Source organism: Daucus carota, chromosome 3, assembly GCF_001625215.2.
Source record: "Daucus carota subsp. sativus chromosome 3, DH1 v3.0, whole genome shotgun sequence".
Classification (NCBI taxonomy): Eukaryota; Viridiplantae; Streptophyta; class Magnoliopsida; order Apiales; family Apiaceae; genus Daucus; species Daucus carota.
The window spans coordinates 16,066,897-16,084,671 of record NC_030383.2 but is presented as its reverse complement, the minus strand read 5'-3'; the positions used below and the strand labels follow the sequence as shown (position 1 = coordinate 16,084,671).

General features: G+C 33.4%; 2 long non-coding RNA genes across 2 annotated transcripts; both read left to right on the top strand.

Annotated features, from left to right (window-relative positions):
* The first annotated feature begins 2,044 nt into the window (after positions 1-2,044).
* Positions 2,045-5,162, top strand: LOC135151243 (uncharacterized). Its single transcript, XR_010289844.1, has 3 exons — positions 2,045-2,187; positions 3,553-3,623; positions 4,906-5,162. It is a non-coding gene; the product is annotated as an uncharacterized LOC135151243 (long non-coding RNA).
* A 7,220-nt stretch (positions 5,163-12,382) lies between these two features.
* On the top strand, positions 12,383-16,865 carry LOC135151198 (uncharacterized). Its single transcript, XR_010289791.1, has 4 exons — positions 12,383-12,720; positions 14,086-16,110; positions 16,426-16,486; positions 16,623-16,865. It is a non-coding gene; the product is annotated as an uncharacterized LOC135151198 (long non-coding RNA).
* The last annotated feature ends 910 nt before the right edge of the window (positions 16,866-17,775 follow it).

Below are 17,775 nucleotides of genomic sequence, written 5' to 3'. Positions count from 1 at the left end.
AAATTTATTCGAATATAAATACAGTAAAACGACAGAATTTAAGTAGAACTTATCTATATCTTACTCTATGTAAACATATTTAGTAATTAAAAATTATTTTAGTGAACTTAATAAAAAAAATTAAATACAAACATAATATTAAAATAATTTATTCAGATTTATTAAAATGTTTAATTACGTAAACAATAATCTATCTAAAAGGCACATTCTATTTAAATGCAAACACTTTTGATACACAACTAAATAAAAAATAAATATTAAATTATATATATAATAAATTATTAATTCTAAATGGATATAAACCGTAAATTTTTGAAATCCTAACCTCAAAATCACACATTTACAAGTATTTTAGATTCTAAGATTTGTTTTTTTACGCGTAACGGCAATGAACAGCTTACACAGCGTTTGACCAGCTCAAACACTCGGTCCGTGGCCATATCTCTATCCAAAATTGGAGCTATGCTCGTTTCTTTCGCAAAGTTAATTTTGATAGGATATTTTACGGAAAAAAAAAAGAATGATATTTTACGCATTTCAAATTCCGTTTGTATTTGGTAAACTGAATTTAAATTTTTATCTTTATCTTTTTGTTTTCTAATTTTGTAGAGTATATTTAAATTTTTGTAAGATTGTTTATCTTAATATTTTTAATTAATATAGAAAAATTAATATCTAGCAAACTGTCAAAATGCATAAAAAATGATAGATACAAAAAGCTAATTTAAACCGTATACTACCAAATTTTCATAAAAAAAATATCTGATTCATGGTGTTGGTCAAAATAATTAATTTAAAGCAGTCAATTAAAATAACTAATTTAATATGTTATCGTTAACAGTGACAGCTACTTCATCCGTCTCATGAGTTTGATAATGTTCACTATTTTTTAAGGGTTTTTTTTTTAACCGTAGAAACCCACAACCGCTACTCTTCGGGTGCGTATTTGGTAAACCCACGAGTTCACGTAATAGCCTGCAAACTATGTGAACCAAGATAAATCGCACTTAAGCGATAGGTTCTGATCCAGAGGCATAATCACAATTTTTTAAAGCCTCTTGTGAAGTATAGTTCTGTAATAATTTTTTAATCTATTTTTTTGGGAAAAAAGTTTAAATATCAAAATTTTATTCAAAAAAATATAAAAATATATCGTAAAATTATATTTTAAAGAAGACATAAAAAAAACATATCAAAAAATAATGTTAACAATCTAACATGACGTAGCGAATAATACAGCTTGATGAAATAGTAGGAGTAAAAAATGTATTCATGTCCACATTATTTTAAATTATCATGATGACACTATATTCGTATATTATAATTATTATAAGTTTGAATAACAAATATTTATTATTATATATCTTTTGTTTTTTATTGATTTTAATTAATTTTTGATGGTCAATATTTGTGTTAAAATTTTGCTTTATTTATGGACACAGAAATGTAAATTTAACAAAATATTACTGTAACGACCGCAAAATTCTAAATACGTAATTACGTGATTATTTAAACTCTTTATTTATAGGGTGGTTAGATTATTTAATTGTCTTATAAAATGTCGATTTCGGATTTTAAAAGTCGGAAATATTAGTTGAGAATTAGTTAGTACGAGAATTTTTGAAGATACAAATCAGTTGCTGACAATTTATTTTAGTGCAAGTTGCTATTAGACTTCGTTTAACGCGAACATTACAAAGACGCGAATTTTTATTGATAGATAATTCGTGACTAAACATATATATAAAAATAATGTTTATTAGTCGTATCTATTATCAGTATTATTATTAGTTATCAATGCGGGATTTGATCGAAGAATATTTATTAAGTCCAGAAATATTCGCAACGATTAAATTAGATTCATGAAAATAGAATTTTACGGGTTATCGGATTAAACATTTCTTTAATCCCAAATATTGTGGCTTGGTGGCCAAGTAACGAGGCTTGGTGCCCAAGTAATGTTACTTGGTGCCCAAGTAACGATTAGGACTAAGCAAGGTAATGATTGATTGTTAAACAAATAGTTAGCCATAATGACAATTAGTAGGAGTGCTATATAAATAAAAATGTTGGCTTACTTAAAAAGTTTAGTTGGAGCAGAAGAGAAAATTATGGAGATTATGAAGAGAAGAGTAAAGAGGAGGAAGCAATTAAAGAGTTTGAGAAGAACAATTTTCTACACTTAAGGTAAGATTATTCATTTAATCTCTTAGATTTTATGAGTTGTTATTTTAAATATTACATGAAGGATCCAATTGAGCTTACATTGATGTGGTCCCAATTCTTTAGATTTTACTGCTGTATCATTTTCTTGGAAGATGCTTGTTTTAGTAAGAAAAATGCAAGTCCATACTCCATATACATATATATACACTTGAGAATTGGGGATTTTTGTTAACATAGTTATAAAATTAGGGATTTTGTCATTTGGGGTTTGAAACTTGACTTTTGCTTGCTGTGATGAGGGTTTGAATTGATTGAGGGGTTGGATCGTTTTCGGGTCGGGGAATAGGATGGTGGTGGTCGGCCGGAGCTCCGATCGGCGTTGCCGACGGAGCCTCGCGGCGGAGATGAGCAGAGGGGAGGAGCGGCAAGCGAGAGAGGGAGAGATAGCAGGGGAGAGGAAGGAAAAGCAAGAGAGAGAGAGAGGGGAGGAGGAACAACGGCAGCTTGCCGCCGGAGTTTACTCCGGCCGGCAGTGGTGGTGATTGGTTAAAGAAGAAGGAGGAGGGAAGAGATGAGGGAGATGAGTGTAGGGAGTTTAGTGATTTAATTTAAGAAAAGAAAATCTGATAAATAATTCGCTGTGCATAAATTTGATGTCGGATTGTAAAATAAATTACGTATTTGGATTCCTTGTGAAAAAATACATGGAAAGGGCTCTTTAATCAAATGATTTGAGTGAAAAATGAGAGAGTTATAGATGGTCAAAGTTAGCCATGAATGTTGACTTCGAGGAGAGAGAAAACTTGATTGGTGTGTTGGAGAAGATGATGATGTGGCAGTTTTTGATTGGCTAGAATATTAAAGACTAGTATTTAATTAATTTGAGTGATTAAATGATGGAATTAGTAAAAGTGTAAAATATGAAAATTTAAGTAAATGATTTTTCAGATTTAATGATGAAGTTTAATTTTGGGTTCGAGATATATTAGATAAATTTATATTTTGGATGATTTAATAGGTAATATTTGAATTTATGGATGTGGTCAATAATTGGTTAAGGAGGTCATTTAGAAGAAGTGAGAAATCGGGAAATCGATGTAATTATAAGAGTGGAACAAATTAGGGATATCTGTGAATGATTTGTAAGTAGAGATTTATAATTCTAGATTTAAAGATTGGATTAGCAAATAATTCAAGTGGATTTCTTAGATTAATAAAAAAAGAGATAATTATTTAATTAAAGTCCATTATTTGATGATTTAACGGATAATAGAAAAACAATCTAAATATTATCAAAACGAGGAACTATAAATTATGAATTTATAGTAGATTATTCGAGATTATTTAAAGTAAAGACTACTAAATTCACTATTTTGTGTGACATAGAATATCTACTATCTGGAAGGCGAGCTCAATTTGAGACAAGAATATTTTATATAAATATCAAAGGACACCAGGCAAGTTCACTTAATCCTTCCTTTGATGTGCCCATGATGTGCAAATATTTGTCGAACGTGATTTCATTTGATATTTATATCTGTGTTTAAATCCCGATATTTTGATATGTATTTAAATATTTGAGAAAATCGGGAAGAGACGGATACTAGAAGATTTGACATTCGTTCAGAATATTATTCAAACAGTTTTCTACATTACTGAGTCCACCTATTGTTCAGGATGACTCATTATTTTGTAAAATCACAAATATCGTCAATTTTCAAATCTTTAACCTATCACTCCTTTTGAGATGATTATCCTATTTTGTAATCTTTATTTCGTTACAGAAATTCATATTCGATATTTAATTCTAACCTTGCTCATATTCGAGAAGTCTTGTTTATATCTTTGAGTTATTATATCAATGCAAGAATAACTCAGTTGAATTCTCTCTAAACCTTGATTATTCGCTAACATCGACATTTTAATTGTCGAGACCCCGAACTTTGATTCGTAATTCTTGCGAATTTTATGCTTTTGATGTCTTCTTCAGATAACTGATTATTCTTTCTATATACTTTAAAGGGGATAATTTGCTTGATTATCGAGGTCCTCTCCTAGTTTCTTATTCTCGTTCAATCTGTTAAACTTCTATTCTTTAATTCGAACTATGATTAATCGATTTTATACAAGGATCGTTAACCATGTTCGGTTCTATGTTATTGTTCTTGGGATGTTGTGATCGGATTACTGTTTCTTCGTAATCCGGCCGAGAAGTTTTTAATTCTGAATTGTGAGGATGCATTTGTTCGCATTCTTGTGAGAAAAGGGGAAGATTTATTCAATATGAAGTGAGCCAATTTGTACTCGGGGAATGAATTTCATAAACTGGTCAACACGAATGATTTGCATTCGTGGAAGAGTGGAAATGTCTGTTGGCCCTATGTGTGGGACAACTTTAAGGGTTGAAAGTGATAACCCTTATGCTAGCAAATAAACGGGGGAAACTGTGTGCTGCCATTCGAAAGTCGCGATCAGACTGCGAAGGTGACACGGGGTGGTATCTACTTAGTGGCGGTGATCGAGCCATATGGTGGAACCATCAAGGATGGAGACCAGTATTATTGTTATTCTTTGTTTTCTTGAGTTCAATATATGATTATCTGCAGCTCTCATTTTGAATCTGCTTAATTGTTATATCTGCTTAAATTCCTTTACCTAATCTGTGATGTTTGCACTTGAACTGTGAACTTGCTGAGCATTAAATTGCTCATACTTGCAACTCTTTATTTCCTTTAACAGTAAAGACAGAAAATGGCACAAATGAGAAGGGTAATTCGGAAGCATATAACAGCAAAAATCAAGGGCAAAGCGTGAGGCTGTGGCACGAAGGGTGCGAAGACTTGTTCCCGTAACGAGAATGTTTTAGGATTATAATAATGGTAGATTGTACTTTTGAACTTATCATTGTAATGTTATAATAGACTGCGTGGAAGTGTAAGATCGACCCTGGACTTGTGGGGCGAGCTATGTATTGGAAGTCAGGTATGCTATAATAATGTGACGGCCTAGATCCGAGATATATGGATCTGGGGGCGTTACTGATTTGGTATCAGAGCGGTAGTTATATTCTTAGGACACGGGAACCCTAGGAATATAACGAGCGAGTGAGATACAATAATACAAGAGATAAGTTATGTTTATAAGATAGTTATACATTTACACGAGTTTATGCAAGGGTATATACGAAACCCAGAAACCTTTAGTGGGACATTAAACCCCATGGTTTTGATACATATATGTATATATAAGTATCTTTAAGATGAAAAAACTTAAGGTGACATTGGTTGATTATCTGTGAAGATAATAGTAGCTAGTTCTCTTCGAGGACGCTCTTTTGACACCCTATACTCATGAATACTTAGATTGTAATATAGGAATTGCCTCATCAAAGGAAATTAGGATTACTACTAGTAATTCAGAGAACACGACTATCAAATCATTGACCTTCCACCATTTGAGATTATTGGTTAGGTAACTTACTAGTTACCTAGTATTTATTGCTATGCCAGGGGATAAACATCAATTTTACCTTATAAATTTATGCCAGAAATTACCCCTACACTATCATTGACTACCTAATAGCTACCCCTATCGTCTATTCTTTTGTTGTTCATATCAAAGGATATATATGATCAGTATTATTGTCAAATATTCTTAACACTTTCAGCTGACTTTTTCAAAGGCTACCGCATTTTCTTTTGCTTCCACTATGACGCCGACTCCTGAGCGGTATCAATTCAAGTTTCATATTTTTATCAACACAACATCTATTGGCGAGATCCTTTTCGAATATTTTGCACATTTCCATTCAATATATGTTCAAATACCAAGCTAAGGGCTCGAGTATTACAACCAGAAATTTCTACGCCAAGAACTTTTATCTCATGTAATATTAAATACTGATCTCTCTATTACAATGATTCTTCTTGGAAATCCTTTTATTTCAATATCAATTTCTGTTCCAATTTCCACATCAGACTCAGCACCAGATTTTATTCTAACCCCAATCAGTCCCAGTCTCTTCTTGTACTTCATTTATTGGGAGCGAGACAGTGCCACACTCGGCACACTTTATATTTACAACAGTATGAGATGCTAGCAAAGTTTTACCTTGAGTTTTAAGTTTTTCATGACGTATTGTTGGGGATGCGAGAATTATTATGTAATTGTTCAAGATATCTCGGTTTCGGGACAGGAAAATTATGATAAAAGAATATATCAAATAGTTAATTATGTATTTAAGAGACTTCAGATTAGATATTCAACAGACTTCGTCGACCAGCTTCAGATGCATAGGAGCCACTTTGGTGAATTGGAAATATTAAGAATTTTGGTATAAATTTATGGAGATATCTAAACATTGATGGTTCAGATTTCTTTGGTATAATTTGATCCTTTGAGAGATAACATCTATAATTTATAAGTATCTCAAGTTTTATTTCTGTTTGTATATAGTTTTTGATTATTGACATTGTACACTAGCGGGCATGAGAGCCTTGTATTCCCTTATTTTAACAAGGGAGATTCGGACATAAAATCTTTCAAGCAGATATGGATGTAGGTAGACATCTTATTAAACATCGTTGAATTGATATCCCAGTGAGTAAATATGTCTTGGGATAATGATAGAATGGTATTTAAACTTCATATGAATATGGTGATGACTAGTGGTAATGGAAGATATTATTTTGAGACGATTTCCGATATTTGCCGCGCATGATCATTGTACCTATAAAACCACTATTTAATCCTTGATCACGATATCTTGTATCACCTTGTTATTGAAAACTTTTCAAATACTTATTTCTTTTCAAACCCGTTTTATTTTCAAGCCCAGCTATCTTTTGCTAATAAGTGCAAAACCTTGGACATGTTGATATAGGTTCCCCCTTGAACAATTATGAAACCTTAACTGTTTTTACCATCTAACCTTTATTTCATAAACAAAACTCTTGTCAAACTTCCATTAAACAATGTTGCACCATTATAGACGATTATTATACCTTGCACTCTTACATTTCAAATAAACATGCAAACCTTGTGATAGTTACCAATTTTGTTCCTCCCTTGTAGAAACAAAACTCTGAAATAGGTAAAAACCAAGAACAAGAAAATATTCCATACAAATGCTCTTTGATTTCTCACAACAATATGCTCCAAACCTACCAACCAATACCAACGGAGCATCAATCAACCAAACACCTAAATCATTTGTTATATTTAAATACTTTTAAGTTGTACACCCCATGAGTTTAAAGGAACCACGGATCCTATTGAGGCTAGGACCTGGTTGAAAGAAATTTAAAAAGGCCTTTTGAGATTGTGGGAATTGAGGATGATAAGAAAAACTTTATTTGCAACATATATGTAAAATGGGGAAGCTGACTACTTGTGGAACGCTTAAAAAAAAAAAAAGTTCTAGAAGGGACTAGTGTTATGACTTGGGAAAGGTTTATGAAATTGTTCCTATAAAAACATTCTCCTAAATACCTTGAGAACCAAGCAATCTAGATTCTTAAAACTCAAACGAGGGAACGTATATATGGCTTATTATGAAGCCAAATTTACATAACGTGCGAAGTTAGTACAACACTATGTTGATACTACTGAAAAGAGAGCCCAACGTTTTCAACAAGAATTGAAACCTTGGATCCTGAGCGTGGTAGATATTTTGAACTTCAAAGGCTGCTATCGTAGGAAGCGAAGTGAGCTATACAACCGTGAAAAGAATTGCGAGAAATGGAGGCACCACATCCAAATCGTAGACAAGGAAGGAAGATATGGGACTAGAATATAAAGGAAATTTTGTTAAAAGGCTATTCAACAAGTATTGAACACTTCGAATTAGAAATTGGAGAATTTAAATTTGAGAAAGCTGCGAAAGGAATCAGAGGTTCAGGCCTCCATAAACTGCAGATCTCTTCCAAGGAAGACCTTCTTTGCGTGAATGCAATAATTATGGGAAAAAAAAAAGAAGCCAACTCCGTGCTATCAGGAGTCTACCATTTGTTTTACCTACGAATATAAAGGATGTTATGTTTCAAAATGCAAAAAGAAAGTTGATACTCGCTTCAACTATGAAAAGACGGGCCACATGGCCAGGGATGGTCGAGCGCGATACAATGGAAACACTATTCTGAGATTATAAACTCTTCCGGAAAGAAGCAAGCCAACATCGTACACCTTTAATATGACGCTGCAAGACGCTATAGTCAACAATGACAATTCTAGTTACGCTTATAATAAATTCTCAAGATGCATGCTTGTGTGTTGATTGATTCGGGCATTATCAAATTGTGTATTTCTGTAGATTTCATTCAAAAGTTCGGAATTGATACAATACCTCTAGAAGAATCCTTGAGTGTGAAAATAGCGAATCAAGAATTGATTTTTATGGACCAAGTGTGTCCTAGTTTTGAAGTAACGATTCGGAAACAACTTTCCAAAGTAGATTTAATTCATTTTAAGTTAGGGGAGTTTGACGTGATATTTTGAATGGAATGGTTAACGAGTTATGACGCTCAGATTAATTGTGGACGGAAGTGTCCAGGAGTTGATAATGAGAAGAGAGTGAATGTAAAAGGATAAAAGCACGATAACAAGTTTTGTTCATGATACAAGCTAAGAAATTGCTTCGGCAAGGATGTCAGGCCTGTTTGGCGCACGTGATGAATACGAAGAAATAGATTCCTGAGATGGAAGAAACCTCAGTGGTAAATGAGTATATGGATGTGCCAAGAACCGCACCTGTATTAAAATCTCCCTGTAGAATGGTACCAACATAAATGAAAGAGTTAGCAACACAACTACAAGAATTACTAGAAAAAGGAGTCATTAGACCAAGTGTATCCTCGTGGAGATCCGTAGTGTTGTTTGTGAAGAAGAAAGATGGAAGTTCAAGGTTGTGTATTTAATTTAGGAAATTGAATAGGATGAAAATTAATAATAAGTGCCCTTTTACCAAGGGTTGATGATTTGTTTGACCAATCGAAAGGCGCAGCTCACTTTTTTTTAAGATGTATTTAAGGTTTGGATATCATTGACTTAAAAATTAAGCCTAAAAATGTCCCTAAGACAGCTTTAGAACCATAAATCAACATTGTGAGATCTTAGTGATGTCTTTATGGATCTTATGAATAGAATATATTTAAGAAATATTTGGATAAATTCGTGATATTTTCATGGACGACATTTTAATTTATCCTAAGACACATAAAGGGGGATGTAGAGCATTTAAGAACAACATTGGAAATCTTGAGAAAGAGAAGTTGTACGCAAAATTCTCAAAATGTGAATTCTGGTTGGAGCAAGAACAACTTACGGGACACATAGTTTCTAAAGACGGCATATCGGTAGACCCTGTGATGGTTGAAGCGGTATAAAAATAGGAAAGATCTAGAAGTCCGACTGAAGTCGGAAGTTTTCTTAGACTTGTAGGCTATTAATAAAGAGTCGTTCAAGATTTTTCCAAGGTTACACCACTATTGACACGACTAATCTAAAAAGAAGAGAAGTTTGAATTGATGCCAAAGCACAGAGAAAATATTCAAGAATTAAAGAAAAGATTCATGATAGCTCCTATGTGACTTTACCAAATGAAAGTGGCAATTTATGAACTTCAATGATGTTTCTCTTAAAGTATAGGATGTGTATTAATGTAGCACGAAAAAGAAATTGTTTACACTTTAAGGCAACTAAAAGATTATAGACTGAGATATCTTATTTATGACTGGGGATTAGTCCCGATTATTTTCGCACTGAAGATGTGTTGTCATTAATTATAGAGCTAGAAGCGTGAAATTGATACGGATCATAAGTGCTTGAAGTATTGGTTTACTCGGAAGGAATTAAATATAAGGCAAATGAGATGGTTAGAGTTGATTAAGGACTATGATTGTATAATTAAATATCTTGCAAAGGAGGCAAATATAGTTGCAGATGCGTTAAGTAGGAAGGAGAAGTTGAATGTGTTAACAATGTTTGAGGAATTGAGAAAAGAATTGAAGAAATTAGGATTGGAACTTAAAGATTCGAGTCTAGAGAAAGAAAAGCTTCTTGAAATTTTGGTACAAACAGAATCGTTAAATAATAATAATAACATTTTGGAGGTGTCGGGGAAAAGTAATGGGAGATTCAAAGGAACAAGTTGACTAGGAGAAGAATGCTTGTGTCCAAGGATAAGGAAAGAATTAAGAGATTTGCAAAAAGGATACAGATGAACACGATACCAAAGCAAACCCATGGAAATACCCCTTAGATCAAAGAAAAAGACACTACGTAACTTTATTGCATTGGAAAAGAAAGACTATGGCTGTGTTATGGACCTCCCCCTTTCAGGGGATGGTTTAAAAGCAAGGGTTAATATTTGTTCTATTCTGTTGGTAATAATGGAACAATTTCGTTCGTAGGAACAAAGAGAAGCAGATTTATTCTATACTCGATAAGTACCAATACGCAATGGGGGGTTGATACCGTTTTCTATGAGCGAATGTGTCCATACTTCTTCATAATTAATAATTAAAAAGATTTCCACAGTAACAGAATTCAAAAGTGAGATTTTGAGCAATGCACATGACCCGAGATATTTCATACACCTAGGAAGCACAAAGATGTTTCAAGACTTTAAGAGACACTAGTAGTGGCCAAATGTTAAAGAGAAATTGCAGATTGAGTGATTAAATGTTTAAAATGTCAAAAGATAAAAAAATAGAACAACGAAAACCCAGTGGATTATTACAACCCTTAAAAATCCCGGAGTGAAAGAGGGAAAATATTACTATGGATTTTATTGAAAGATTACCACAAACTCGAACAAACCATGACGCTATTGGGTTATCATAGATATACTCATGAAATCGGCCCCTCTTATGAATCATTAAAATGTACACAATTGAGATATCAGTGAGTAGGTACCTGAAGAGATTATGACTCGACATGGAGTCCCAACGCAAATAGTATTAGACATAGATGCAAAATTCACTTCGAGATTCTACCGAACTTTTTAAGAATTGTCTAAGGATTAAGTTGAATCTAAACACTGCTTATTTTCCACAAACTGATGGGCAGAGTGAAAGAACGATTCAAACAAGTGAAGGGATGATAAAAGTTTGTGTATTAAATGTCAAAGGGAAATTGGGATTATCATTTGCCCTTAAGTGGAATTCGCTTAAGTGGAATTAATATGGCACCTTACGAAGCAATATTATATGATAGGAAATATGGATATAGCCTCTTTGTTGGAGAAAAAAAAAATTAGGACCAGAACTAGTTCAATAGACCAAGCAATCAATTGAGAAGAATACGAAAAAGATTAACTATAGCTCAAGATAGGCAAAAGGAATATACAGATATAAAAAGAAAGGAGAAAGTGTTCGACGTAAGAGAAAAAGTATTGTTGAAAGTGCCACCATGGCAAGGAGCAGTGAGATTAGGGAAGAGAAATAATTAAGTCCACGTTTCATTGGACCATTTGAGATTTTAAAGAAAGTTGAATCAGTATCATATCAGCTAGCTTCACCACCTGACTTGCAGTATATACACGATGTGTTTCATATATCATCATTAAAGACTTACAAGTCAGACACACAACATATCTTAGAATATGAGCCAGCACACCTGCAACCCGATTTGACTTATGAGGAAAAGCCTGTAGAGGTAGTAAACACGAAGTTCCAGGAGCTAAGAACCAAGAAGGTTAAGTTGATCAAAGTAATATGGAGAAATAGAGCAGTTGAGAAAGCTACATGGGAACTAGAAGATGAAATATGGAATAACTATCCCTCTTTATTTGACAATCAATCATGATTCCGAGGACGGAATCCTTTAAGGGGGAGAGACTGTAACGACCGCAAAATTCTAAATACGTAATTACGTGATTATTTAAACTCTTTATTTATAGGGTGGTTAGATTATTTAATTGTCTTATAAAATGTCGATTTCAGATTTTAAAAGTCGGAAATATTAGTTGATAATTAGTTAGTACGAGAATTTTTGAAGATACAAATCAGTTGCTGACAATTTATTTTAGTGCAAGTTGCTATTAGACTTCGTTTAACGCGAACATTACAAAGACGCGAATTTTTATTGATAGATAATTCGTGACTAAACATATATATAAAAATAATGTTTATTAGTCGTATCTATTATCAGTATTATTATTAGTTATCAATGCGGGATTTGATCGAAGAATATTTATTAAGTCCAGAAATATTCGCAACGATTAAATTAGATTCATGAAAATAGAATTTTACGGGTTATCGGATTAAACATTTCTTTAATCCCAAATATTGTGGCTTGGTGGCCAAGTAACGAGGCTTGGTGCCCAAGTAATGTTACTTGGTGCCCAAGTAACGATTAGGACTAAGCAAGGTAATGATTGATTGTTAAACAAATAGTTAGCCATAATGACAATTAGGAGTGCTATATAAATAAAAATGTTGGCTTACTTAAAAAGTTTAGTTGGAGCAGAAGAGAAAATTATGGAGATTATGAAGAGAAGAGTAAAGAGGAGGAAGCAATTAAAGAGTTTGAGAAGAACAATTTTCTACACTTAAGGTAAGATTATTCATTTAATCTCTTAGATTTTATGAGTTGTTATTTTAAATATTACATGAAGGATCCAATTGAGCTTACATTGATGTGGTCCCAATTCTTTAGATTTTACTGCTGTATCATTTTCTTGGAAGATGCTTGTTTTAGTAAGAAAAATGCAAGTCCATACTCCATATACATATATATACACTTGAGAATTGGGGATTTTTGTTAACATAGTTATAAAATTAGGGATTTTGTCATTTGGGGTTTGAAACTTGACTTTTGCTTGCTGTGATGAGGGTTTGAATTGATTGAGGGGTTGGATCGTTTTCGGGTCGGGGAATAGGATGGTGGTGGTCGGCCGGAGCTCCGATCGGCGTTGCCGACGGAGCCTCGCGGCGGAGATGAGCAGAGGGGAGGAGCGGCAAGCGAGAGAGGGAGAGATAGCAGGGGAGAGGAAGGAAAAGCAAGAGAGAGAGAGAGGGGAGGAGGAACAACGGCAGCTTGCCGCCGGAGTTTACTCCGGCCGGCAGTGGTGGTGATTGGTTAAAGAAGAAGGAGGAGGGAAGAGATGAGGGAGATGAGTGTAGGGAGTTTAGTGATTTAATTTAAGAAAAGAAAATCTGATAAATAATTCGCTGTGCATAAATTTGATGTCGGATTGTAAAATAAATTACGTATTTGGATTCCTTGTGAAAAAATACATGGAAAGGGCTCTTTAATCAAATGATTTGAGTGAAAAATGAGAGAGTTATAGATGGTCAAAGTTAGCCATGAATGTTGACTTCGAGGAGAGAGAAAACTTGATTGGTGTGTTGGAGAAGATGATGATGTGGCAGTTTTTGATTGGCTAGAATATTAAAGACTAGTATTTAATTAATTTGAGTGATTAAATGATGGAATTAGTAAAAGTGTAAAATATGAAAATTTAAGTAAATGATTTTTCAGATTTAATGATGAAGTTTAATTTTGGGTTCGAGATATATTAGATAAATTTATATTTTGGATGATTTAATAGGTAATATTTGAATTTATGGATGTGGTCAATAATTGGTTAAGGAGGTCATTTAGAAGAAGTGAGAAATCGGGAAATCGATGTAATTATAAGAGTGGAACAAATTAGGGATATCTGTGAATGATTTGTAAGTAGAGATTTATAATTCTAGATTTAAAGATTGGATTAGCAAATAATTCAAGTGGATTTCTTAGATTAATAAAAAAAGAGATAATTATTTAATTAAAGTCCATTATTTGATGATTTAACGGATAATAGAAAAACAATCTAAATATTATCAAAACGAGGAACTATAAATTATGAATTTATAGTAGATTATTCGAGATTATTTAAAGTAAAGACTACTAAATTCACTATTTTGTGTGACATAGAATATCTACTATCTGGAAGGCGAGCTCAATTTGAGACAAGAATATTTTATATAAATATCAAAGGACACCAGGCAAGTTCACTTAATCCTTCCTTTGATGTGCCCATGATGTGCAAATATTTGTCGAACGTGATTTCATTTGATATTTATATCTGTGTTTAAATCCCGATATTTTGACATGTATTTAAATATTTGAGAAAATCGGGAAGAGACGGATACTAGAAGATTTGACATTCGTTCAGAATATTATTCAAACAGTTTTCTACATTACTGAGTCCACCTATTGTTCAGGATGACTCATTATTTTGTAAAATCACAAATATCGTCAATTTTCAAATCTTTAACCTATCACTCCTTTTGAGATGATTATCCAATTTTGTAATCTTTATTTCGTTACAGAAATTCATATTCGATATTTAATTCTAACCTTGCTCATATTCGAGAAGTCTTGTTTATATCTTTGAGTTATTATATCAATGCAAGAATAACTCAGTTGAATTCTCTCTAAACCTTGATTATTCGCTAACATCGACATTTTAATTGTCGAGACCCCGAACTTTGATTCGTAATTCTTGCGAATTTTATGCTTTTGATGTCTTCTTCAGATAACTGATTATTCTTTCTATATACTTTAAAGGGGATAATTTGCTTGATTATCGAGGTCCTCTCCTAGTTTCTTATTCTCGTTCAATCTGTTAAACTTCTATTCTTTAATTCGAACTATGATTAATCGATTTTATACAAGGATCGTTAACCATGTTCGGTTCTATGTTATTGTTCTTGGGATGTTGTGATCGGATTACTGTTTCTTCGTAATCCGGCCGAGAAGTTTTTAATTCTGAATTGTGAGGATGCATTTGTTCGCATTCTTGTGAGAAAAGGGGAAGATTTATTCAATATGAAGTGAGCCAATTTGTACTCGGGGAATGAATTTCATAAACTGGTCAACACGAATGATTTGCATTCGTGGAAGAGTGGAAATGTCTGTTGGCCCTATGTGTGGGACAACTTTAAGGGTTGAAAGTGATAACCCTTATGCTAGCAAATAAACGGGGGAAACTGTGTGCCGCCATTCGAAAGTCGCGATCAGACTGCGAAGGTGACACGGGGTGGTATCTACTTAGTGGCGGTGATCGAGCCATATGGTGGAACCATCAAGGATGGAGACCAGTATTATTGTTATTCTTTGTTTTCTTGAGTTCAATATATGATTATCTGCAGCTCTCATTTTGAATCTGCTTAATTGTTATATCTGCTTAAATTCCTTTACCTAATCTGTGATGTTTGCACTTGAACTGTGAACTTGCTGAGCATTAAATTGCTCATACTTGCAACTCTTTATTTCCTTTGACTGTAAAGACAGAAATTGGCACAAATGAGAAGGGTAATTCGGAAGCATATAACAGCAAAAATCAAGGGCAAAGCGTGAGGCTGTGGCACGAAGGGTGCGAAGACTTGTTCCCGTAACGAGAATGTTTTAGGATTATAATAATGGTAGATTGTACTTTTGAACTTATCATTGTAATGTTATAATAGACTGCGTGGAAGTGTAAGATCGACCCTGGACTTGTGGGGCGAGCTATGTATTGGAAGTCAGGTATGCTATAATAATGTGACGGCCTAGATCCGAGATATATGGATCTGGGGGCGTTACAATTACACTTATTTAAACATTTTATGTTGGCTTCGTAGAACTAAACTAAATCCTTTGGAATTTGCCGCTATAATTTTTAGAAATTCCCGGTCAAATATTTTAAATATTTTTAAGTTGCCGCTAAGTAATTTGATAAAGGTAATGGGACGTTTTTAGTCCCTTAAATCTAGATTTGACGGTTGGGCTGGGAGTTTCATTAACCCATACAGTATCATCTAAACTCCAACTTTCTGAAGCTCATCCCTCCACATTATTATCCAGCGAACTATTCTGAATCCTTGTATTTAATTAAATTAACCGATTCCAACCTTACGGAAGCTCAGATTTGGCGTACTCATTTCTCTCGGTTTCTTTGAGCTCTCTTGTCTAATGGTATCATCTTCCTCTCTTTCTATGTATAGATATAATTATATGGATTTCCATTGAGATGAACTATTCTCTTTACTTATAGTTGATGCTAGTTTCGTAGAGATTATGTTGTTTTGCTAAGGTATATCGAAACACACACATACAAGTTGTTTGATTATATTACTGAATCAAAGACAACCAATTTGTTTTTAAATTTCCTATGAAATTATTTTGAGAAGAAAACTTTAATCATGATTATTAGTCATTGATGAACCAGGAGACCAAGAAGTAATATAGTAGAGTGAAACTGACGCAATTTATTTACTGTCCTTTGTGCAGAGAAGTTATGAAAGATGCGCTCTTAACTGGCTAGTGTTGTTTCAAAGTTTCCGCGACAAATGTATGTGCTGCTGCAACTTTTTGTCATGTGCTCCGCAACCTCTAGTGAAAAACTTGAATATAGCTTGGTTCCCTAGAGTTCCAGATGTTTTTTCTAGCTTTATGTGCTTATTAATTTTTTATTTTGTTTTTGCCAGGAAAAATGTTTCTTGCCTGTTTGCTTTGTTGATGGATAGTCAATTTCTGAAGGTTTGACGATTGCAATGCTGGGACAATCCAAGTCATCAAGGGCACATGTAGAATATAATTATTGATTGATCGTATTTTTTCATGTATAATTCTCCAGTTATGGATCAGAATCTTGTGCTGTAATAATTCTTTTATATAGTAAAAACTCATTTGTATTTAATCTTTAATATATGATTTTGATTATTTGTTAATTTTTTTTTTGGATTTTTGAATTATGTGAAAAAATTAAATAATTAAATTTTATTTGTCATAATAAATGTAAATGGATTGCCGAGAAGTGCCACATGGACCATATTTGGATTGACACTTGGACCACTTGTATCGATGTAATTGGATGAATAGTGTGGTGGCATGTGGACCAATAATAATATGCCATATGGACAAATAGTGTGGTGACATACTCCCTCCGTCCCGGTCAATAGTATACATTGGGGGACGGGGGCGCGGCACGGACTTTAATGTTTCAATGTAGTATAGTTCTGTAAATTATTTTTAAGATTTTCTTTTTTTGTATAAAAGTATAACATTTATACTTTTATACAAAAAAAGAAAATCTTAAAAATAAGTTGTAGAACTATGTTTTATAAGAGCCTTAAAAAGCGTGTCGAGCAGTGAAAAAGAAACGTATACAATTGACTGGGACAGAGGGAGTATGGACTAATGATGAAATGCCATGTGGACAAATTGTGTGATGACATATGGACTAATGATCAGATGCCATGTGGCTACATCAGATAAGTACATATCATTTGGTGACTCATTTCTCATCGGGGCCCATATAATATATATCTACCAATATAAATATATGTAGCTAAAGACTCTTTCTCCACCAACCTTTACCTACCAAATGCTACCAATTTTGTATTTGTATGTAAATGGCTTTTATCTACTAAAGATTGAGTTTTACCTACATTTAGAATTGGTAGGTAAAAGCTAAATTTCTTGTAGTGTATCATCTATCCTATTTCTGATTCTAAGTGGGTTTCTGCTGTTCATGTTGTTCCCAAGAAGTCCGGGGTTACAGTTGTGGCAAATGAGGAGAATGAGTTGGTGCCTCAACGTACAGTGATTGGTCATCGTGTTTGTATTGATTACAGGCCT